The following is an 8,387-nucleotide window of genomic DNA, read 5'->3' as shown; positions in this document are numbered from 1 at the left end:
AATCATTGATCGGCTGTCTCCTGCACGCCCCCTACTGGGGATTGAGTCCACAACCCTGGGCATGTGCCCTTGACCGGAATCGAACCTGGGACCCTTTAGTCCGCAGGCCAATGCTCTATCCACTGAGCCAAACCAGCTAGGGCAGGATTTTTTTAAATCTTCACTGAGGATATTCTTTCCACTGACATATTTTAGAAAGAATGAAAGGGAGGGAGGAGGAAAGAGGGAGAGAGAGAGAAAAAAAAACATGGATGTGAGAGAGACACATCAATTAGTTGCCTTCTGCCCTCACCCCAACCTGGGCCAGGGATCAAACCTGAAACTGAGGTTTGTGCCCTTGACCGGGAATCAAACCCTCGATCCTTTGATCTACGGGCCAACACTCTAACCACTGAGAAAACTGGCCAGGGCTATGTAGGATTTTTTATACCTAGACCTCTCTGGAAATATTGAATATATGACCTCTTGGAGTTCCCAAACCTTTCATTTGGTTCTTTATCTCAAATAAGGTCATAGTCTGGGCTTAAAACTTTGGAAGTTTTAAGCCCAGAATAAACAATTAATAATAGCAAATGTGCTGCTATAGTATATTTCCTTTTTTAAAAATCCTCACCCAAGGATATTTCTCCATTGATCTTTTAGGTAGAGTGGAAGAGAGAGGGAAAGACAGTGAGAAACATCGATGTGAAAGAAACCCATCGATTGGTTGCCTCCAGCATGCACCTGACCAGGGCCCGGGCCTGGGAGAAGCCTGCAAAAAAGGTACATGCCCCCAACTGGAATCGAACCCGGGACCCTTTGGTCCACAGGCCAATGCTCTATCCACTGAGCAAAACCAGTTAGGGCTGTAATGTATTTCCTATCCCCTTTGATCATTCTGTTGCCTTTTCTTCTTATTTTTCATTCCTTTCCTTCTGCTTTATTTTATTTCATTCTCTCCCTCACTTCATCTTTCCTCAGATACATTTAGGGCTCTTGGTTGCAGGCAGGGCCAATACTATAGATTTTTAAACTATATTGTTTTTGATAGTATTACAGATATCTCCCATTCCTCGCCATCATCACCCCTCCTCCCAGCCTCTATCCCACCCCCCAGGTCTTCACTGCCCTATTGCCCATGTCCATGGGCTATGCATATAAGTATATAAGTTATTTAGTTTATCTCTTCTCATCCCCCCAACCCCACATTGAGGTATGTCAGTCTGTTAATACTGTAGATTTAAGCACTGATCTTCTTAGATGCAGAGGAGTATATTAGAAAACTTCTTGAGAGTTCTCCTACCTCTGGGATTCTCTGGGGCTACAGTTAATAACCATCCCTTGATTATCAACCACTCTTTATATCTTTATTAGATTCTCTGGACTCCTGTTCATCAACACAGCTAACATTTATGAAATACTTAATACATCTATCAGACCCTATGTAATTCTCACAGCAACTTGATGAGGTAGGTGTACTCCCATTTTGCAAATGAGGAAGAAGGCACAGAGGAGTACCTTGCCCAATATGTCACAGCTAAGTGATGGAGCTGGGATGTGAACGCACATCAATATGTCTCCACAAAACCACTTGGCAGAAAATGTGATGCTGATATATATTAGGGAGAAGCCTGAGCAATGTTAAAATTCATTACATGGTAACACCCATCAGGGCTGTGTGAGGCATCATTATGAAGTCACTCCTGACTTAGGGTCGAAACATTATCCTTCACATGAAAAGATTGAACGCTACTTAGATCTAAGCCACCTACTCTATGCTCCAGCCTTCCAAACTTGTTGCTTTCCCATGCCTCTGTACTTTTGCACATGTTGTTCCCCCTGTCTAGGGAATACCCTGTCCAACATCCTCTAATGTCCCAAAGTCTTCTGAAATATCAACTCTTTTTAAAAAAATTATATTTTTATTGATTTCAGAGAGGAAGGGAGAGGAAGAGAGAGATAGAAACATCAATGATGAGAGAGAATCATTGATTGGCTGCTTTCTGCACGCCCCCTACTGGGGATCAAGCCCGCAACCTGGGCATATGCCCTTGACCGGAATCAAACCCGGGACCCTTGAGTCTGCAGACCGACGCTCTATCCACTGAGCCAAACCACCTAGGGCTGAAATATTGACTCTTTTGAAAAATCTTTACTGACACCGCGTGCCTCCTCTGCCCAACCTCTCCCAGGCTGAGATGCCTGCCCTTTCTCTGGGCCCTGCTAGCATCCCTAAGAGCAGTTATTACACTATATTGTGATCACTGGTTTGTTTTTTTCTCCCTCCCCTCCTCCATAAGCTACTTGAAGGCAGGCATAAAGTAGGTATTCCAAACATAGCATGAATTGAATCAAGTTGAATTCCTGAGCTTTAACATTATCATATTACTTCTTCCAGGAATATTAACACTCTGAGCACTATTTTAAATTTTGTAATGAAAGGCTCTCTGATGTAGGCATCTCAAGTATTAACTGAATTGGTGAGAGAAGACCAAGAAACCACACTGGTAGAAGAGTGGCATACCCTCCTTCAACTGAAAGCAATAAACCATTATGAATCCAATCCCATATAATAAAGAGGTAATATGCAAATTGACCATCACACCCTCACACAAGATGGCCACCCCCATGTGGTCAAAGATGGCCACCACAAGATGGCCAGCAGGGGAGGGCAGTTAGGGGTGACCAGGCCTGCAGGGGAGGGCAGTTGGGGGGGACCAGGCCTTCAGGGGAGGGCAGTTGGGGGCAGCCAAGCTGGCAGGGCAGGGCAATTGGGGGTGACCGGGCCATCAGGGGAGCAGTTAGACATTGATCAGGCTGGCAGGGGAGTGGTTAGGGGGTGATCAGGCTGGCAGGCAGAAGCAGTTAGGGGCAATCAGGCAGGCAGGCAGGCGAGCGGTTGGGAGCCAGCAGTCCCAGATTGGAGAGGGTGCAGGCTGGGCTGAGGGACAACCTCCCTCCCCTCGCCCCCCAGTGCACAAATTTCATGCACCAGGCCTCTAGTTATCTATAAAAGAAAAAGACAAAATTGTGTATAGAGCCGATTAAAATTAGGAAGATGTTGCTAAACTTCCAGGAATGAGGTGACAAACTGAACTCTAAGTTTACAGATCATTTCCTAGAGAGCAATGAGGTGTTAAATGAAATAATATTAGGGTACAGTGTTCTCCTGTTGAGTCATCCAGGCCCTCGGCAGAATCATGCTGGTGGGCACAGCATGAAGACATGACTTAGCAATATATTCTTGGTGAGTAATTGGTGAGTATTGGGCTTAAAACAATTTTTAAACCCAAACTCCTTCTCCTAAAAAATGTTTGTTTCCTTTTTCAAATGTTAAAAGCTTTGAAAGCAATGACCTGGAGTTAATAGAATGAAGTCTAAATGAGATGGGCAGAATGATGGCTGCTTTTGGCCATAGAATTTGGGGTAAGGTGGTGGCCTGGGTGAAACTGTGTGTTCAGCTTTTTAAATCAATCAATAAACAGTACTGAGAGCCCATTCTGTGTCAGGCATAAAATGCTAAAAGCTGGGAAACATGCATCATTCCCAAGGAGTCCCAGTCAAATGGTGCATTCCATAATAGGGGAGTGAATAAAGTGTGGTTATAGGAGTTTAGAATAGGAAACTAATATCTGGTCTTCATGGAAGAGGTGAAGGTTGAATTATGTCTGGGAGACTAAATAGGACTTCAACAGGGAGAGAAAGGGCCATTCTGGGCAGAGGGAGAGCACACAAGAAGCTAGAAAGAAATACTTGACAGACGTTGTTGTGGTTAAGGCCATGAGAAGTTTGGTGAGACTACAAATAGGTGATGTGTGAGGACAAGGATAGGAGAGCGGGTGAGGTGGGGAGCAGCAGGATGTGAGGAGAGAGAAGTAGACTGGGGCCAAATTTTACAAAGTTTTGAATGCAGTGGGGGAATCAAGGGGCTTTTAAAGCAGTGGCATAATAAGATTCAGTATAACTTGCATTCCGGGCACTGTCTTCTGTAGATGCTTAATAACATGGCTCCGCTCTCTCAAACCTTGGTATGTACTTTCACAGTAGCTCCCAAAGAAGATTTTGTGAAGAGCAAGAAGTACAAGGAACCAGAAGTGGGGTTGGAAATCTGTGATTAGGGCTCCCTGCCTCTTTGGATCTTCGGGTAACTTTCCAAGTCTGCTTCCCGGAGGAGCCTGGCTTGTTGCTTTCTCTCGATCATCTGTGGTTTCCCTCCCTAACACCACTCTTTCCCAGTGTCCTCTCCAACACAACATGCACACTCAGTCTTTTCAAGTGCACACAAACCGCCTTGTACAAATTAAAGTACACAGTCTCATATTACCCAATGCAGCTACCAGCCATGGGCAAACTTTTTGACTCGAGGGCCACAATGGGTTCTTAAACTGGACCGGAGGGCCGGAACAAAAGCATGGATGGAGTGTTTGTGTGAACTAATATAAATTCAAAGTAAACATCATTACATAAAGGGTACGGTCTTTTTTTTTTTTTTAGTTTTATTCATTTCAAACGGGCCGGATCCGGCCGGCGGGCCGTAGTTTGCCCACGGCTGAGCTAGACACACATTCACGCATTGAGCAGGCTGTTAGTCATTCATGACCAACCCCCCTTTCCTCATTCATGATCCTCCCTTATACTTCAGATCTCACGCTTATGGTGGAAGTTATTTTTCTTAACACGCTTGAATCTTGTGTATCATTTTATAAAACAACCATGTGAAGTGGATATATTAATTACTGTCACTATTTTACAGATGAGAAAATTGAAGTCCAGGCAATAAGCAACTTGTTTAAGGTCCTACTATTATTAAGATAAAACTTAAGACCAGAATCTAAAATCTTAGCTTTAAATTACCAGGCTATTCCCCAAATATTCCTTGCGGGGCCCTTCAGTATGCAGGCAGGTGCTCTATCCACTGAGCCAAACCGTCGAGGGCTCCCTTGCTTTTAAATGCCATGTGCTTGAAAGCTGGAGCTTATACTCTGAATAGCTATGAGAACCACAAAAGGAAGAAAAAAAGTCCAGCTTGGCCACTAAACTAAAAAGAAAAGAGGCTGGTTTTGACTCTTTCGGCCAGGCTCACCTGTGTTCACAGTGTTGGCCTGGAATTGCTGCTAATTCATTCATGCCAGGCAGATGATACTGGATAAAGACAACCGCTCCTATTTCACACTTCCCTTGAGACAATGGAAAGAATGACATGTACCTTCACCAGTTGAACTCCTGCTTGGGGATGAGCTTCCTTCCACCTCTGAAACTGATCTGACAGTGGTACCATAAAAGCTGTGGGGCGCTTCCTCACCCCTTTAAATGGAAGGTGAAGAGGATAGGTATACTCAGCACCTCATCCTTCCAGCCTCTTGGCTTCAGGCATCATAAAAGGCAAAAGGAAAGAAGTGCTAGAAAGAGGGTGTTGGGAGATTCAAACTGAACTCTTAGGGGAAATTTTAATCTTGTCCCGGGGGAAAGTTTAGCATATGTAATTGAATAATTTTAACATTCAGAGCTACCTAGATGGATTCGTTTACCAAGAGGTAATTTCATGCAGTAACTGCAATCCATGAGTATATTTGATGTACGTTATTGACATCACATGTTTATTAAAGAGAACATTCTATTAGAAGGTAATCCTTAAATATTTCCTATAAATTTTGCTTTAACATAATTACCTACAAGAGAAAGTAGATTTTTGGGGTAAACCTTTTCAAACTTATTTTACACCACTACTTGATCATTCCTTTCTAGTGCTAATTTCCTTCTGCTTTGTAGCCTGTTTTCCTGTCTGCCACCCTGTCAACCTCACAGACTTTCATATGCCTATTGCCATAATCTCACTTTAATTTCTGGTCCTGTCCACCTCCTCTTGCCAGGCTCATTTGCTGACTCTCTTCCCTGAGCAGGGTTATATTTGAATAGGGAACTTCATTGGGTGGATAGCCATTAGCGCTTGAAATTTTGTGCCTCTGAATAAGATGACCTTTTTATTCACTTGCGCATTTTAATAACAAGGTACCATATCACTCTGAAAGGTAAGCACGTTAGTAAATCTGTAGACTGATTTTTATGCCTCAGAACCTCAAATTAGTTCATACCAAAGAACTTAATCACTGAGATCTTGGCAGGGTGATTTTTAATTTTTTAAAAAAATCATGAACATTCTCTATTAGGGATGAGGCAGGAAGCTATAGATCTCCCCCTTGTGGTTCATGTTTGTGTTTGCCTTTTGCATATCCAATTACTTCCAGTTTCCATCAGTCCCAATAAAATGCTGCTAAGATAATCTCCCTAAACCACAACTCTGCTATCTCTCTCCTGCTCAAACTTCCAGCGGCTCCCTATCACCTACATGATAAAATCCAAACTCTTTGGTATGGTCCACCTGAAATTCCTATAGGAAACTCTCTGCTTTTTGAAACCCTGTACAATTCTTCAAGACCCAAATCCCTCTTTTGCAATCCCCCATCTGCCAGAAGTCTCTCCATTTGGTGGTCTAAAACCACAAGCTTCCAGTAATTATAGGCATTTGTGCTCATTTCATCTCTCAGATTCTATTGTGAATCTCTGGAGACTAGGACAATGTCTTTTTCATCTTCCTGTTGTCCGCACGGTTCCTTGCACAGAGATGGCACTCAACAAATGTCTATAGAATTGAATAAAAGAGATACAGTGGTTAGTAATGTTAAATGTCACCATTAAGCTTTAAAAATAGAGGATGCATTTAAAAATCAATCAAGAAAGAGAATTGTTTAGACCAGCCTTGTGTAGTAGAAATATAATTTAAGCTACATTTGTAATTTTAAATTTTCTGGTAGCCGGATTAAAAAAAAGAAACAGGTGAAATTGATTTTAATAATTAGCCCAATTATTTCAATATCAATATAAAAATTACTAATGAAATATTTTACTTTTTTTCATACTGTTTTCTAAATCTAGAGTCGAAGATGTACTTACAAGTCATTTCAGTTCATATTTGTCACATTAAAAGTCCTTTATAAGCCACATGTGGCGATGAGCCACTGTATTAAAAAGAAGTTGAGCCCAGCCCTGGCTAGTGTGGCTCAGTTGGCTGGAGTGTGGACCCACAGACTAAAAGGTTTTGGATTCAACTCCTGGTCTGGGTACATACCTAGGTTGCAGGTTCAGTCCCTAGTTGGGCTAAGTACGGAAGGCAACCACTCAATGTTCTGATGCTTCTCTCTTTCATCTTTCCCTCTCTCTCAAATCAATAAACATATCCTCGGTTGAGCCCAGGGTCAGGACTGTGTCCTAATCCTGGCAGATTACTGACTAGTTTTGTTACCATAGACAAGACCCTTAACCACTTACTTTCTTGGTTTCCTTATCTGAAAAGGGAAGATGACTTTTCTCACTGTCAACAACAGTTCTCAGTTTGAGTGTGGAGGAGAGGCTTTATTCCTGTGCACAATCTGCAACCAGGAAAACACAGTCTCTGATGAAAAAAGTGTGCTCCACTGAGACTAAGGGGTAGGCCACCTTTTATAGAGAAACTCCCTGCCCTGTTTCCTGATTGGTCCATTTTTATGCAAGCGAGAAATCCAGAAGCACAGTTCTGAATGGTCCAAATGCACTATTCTGATTGGTTGGAACTCCGCATTCTGATTGGTCTCGTTAGAGAACAGCTCTGATTGGCCAACATAGATGCAAATGAGTATATAGCTCTAAAGTTCCCATTGGTTCGGGCAGGTCTCGCTGCATGGTGGGAACTCCCTCATAGGAGTTGACTCGTGGCTGGAGGACACAGTGCAGGAAGCTGACAGCTCAGTTCCCTGACTTTTCCCTGAATGGCAGTGTGTGTGAGAGGCCTGTCAGCAATGGCTGGAGACTCTAAGTATGAATTTGGCCCCAGTTAACCATGCGGAGTCCTTCTTGGCAGATGTATTTCTTCTGGGGGTTCACATTACTAATCTTACAGGGTCTAAAAGCATAAAATTAGAAAGTGAAATGTTGAAAATGTACACAAATGGAAGAAGGCATAATTATTCCAAGAATAGAGTGAACTCGGATGCACTAGTGCCTGCAGTGCTTCTTAGCACACCTGCGACTTTTAGTAACTGTTGCAGATCCTTAAATACCAAAGATTACAATTTCAACACTCCATTGGATATCCAGTTCCCATATTAGCAAGCCCCGTTAAACTGCTTGCTTTAAAAAGGTTATTAAAAAAGAACCAGGGCAGCAATCACAAGCATTTTGAGCTGCACAGAATTGGGAAATGAGGCAGAGATCACTGACCTGGCCATTTTCTATTTATATAGTGTTTGCCTGCCACTGAGGTGCTTCTGTGACACACAGAGGACTCCAGGAATGTCATTTACTATTAACATTTTACATGTTCTTTTTAGGAGAGTCTCTGCAAAGCTTTATTTATTTTTAAATTCTTTATTGAT

The sequence above is a fragment of the Myotis nattereri genome (assembly GCF_964212035.1).
Source record: "Myotis nattereri genome assembly, chromosome: 1".
Classification (NCBI taxonomy): Eukaryota; Metazoa; Chordata; class Mammalia; order Chiroptera; family Vespertilionidae; genus Myotis; species Myotis nattereri.
The sequence above is the reverse complement of the archived record's forward strand: the minus strand, read 5'-3'. Positions refer to the sequence as shown.